Genomic DNA, 1,156 nt, shown 5'->3' on the forward strand with positions numbered 1-1,156 from the left:
AACTAATTTCCTTTCAATGTGCACAAATTCATGCACTGGGCCACTAGTCAATAATAACCTTAAATGTAAATGGATTAAATGGTCCAATCAAAAGACATAGGGTAGCTGAATGGATACAAAAACATGACCGAATTATATGCTGTCTACAAAAGACCCACCTCAGAACAAAAGGCTCACACAGGATGAGAGTGAAGTGATGGGGATAAAGTTTCCATGCAAATAGAAACAAAAAAAAAATCTAGAGTAGCAATCGTTATATCTGATAAAATAGGCTTCAAAATAAAGGCCAGCACAAGAGATAACAAAGGCCACTACATAATACTAAAGGGATTGATCCAACAAGAGGATATAACTCTGGTAAGCATATATGCACCCAAAATAAGAGCACCTAAATATATATATTTAGAAAAAACTTCTAGAGGACTTTAACAGAGAGATCGACAACAATAGTCATAGTAGGGGACTTTAACACCCTGATGACTTCACTGGATAGATCTTCCAGACAAAAAATTAACAAGGAAACAGTGATCCTAAATGACACACTGGATCAGATGGATTTAATTGACATTTATAGCACATTTCACCCCAAAGTTTCAGAATATACCATTCTTCTCAAGTGCACATGGGTCATTCACAAAGATAGACCACATGTTGGGATATAAAACAAGTCTCTACAAGTTCAAGACAATTGAAATCATATCAACCATCTTCTCAGATCACAATGGAATGAAATTAGAAATCAACTACAGTAAAAACACTCAAAAACATGGAGGCTAATAACATGTTTTTAAACAATGAATGGGTTACCAATGAGATCAAGAAAGAAAGAAAAAACTTCTTGGAAAAAAAAAATGAAAATGAACACACAGCAACTTAACATCTATGGGACACAGCAAACACAGTCCTGAGAGGGAAGTTTATAGCACAACAGGCCTACCTCAGAAAACCAAGAAAAATTAATAACAACTTATTTAACCCTACAACTTAAAGAATTAGAAAGATAACAACAAGAAAAGCCCAGAGTTAATAGAAGGATGGAAATAATAAAGATTAGAGCAGAAATAAATGACATAGAAATTTAAAAAACAAGACAAAAAGTCAATGAAGCCAAGAGCTGGTTCTTTGAAAAGATGAACAAGATTGATGAACCATTAGC

Source organism: Myotis davidii, unplaced genomic scaffold (genome assembly GCF_000327345.1).
Source record: "Myotis davidii unplaced genomic scaffold, ASM32734v1 scaffold862, whole genome shotgun sequence".
Classification (NCBI taxonomy): Eukaryota; Metazoa; Chordata; class Mammalia; order Chiroptera; family Vespertilionidae; genus Myotis; species Myotis davidii.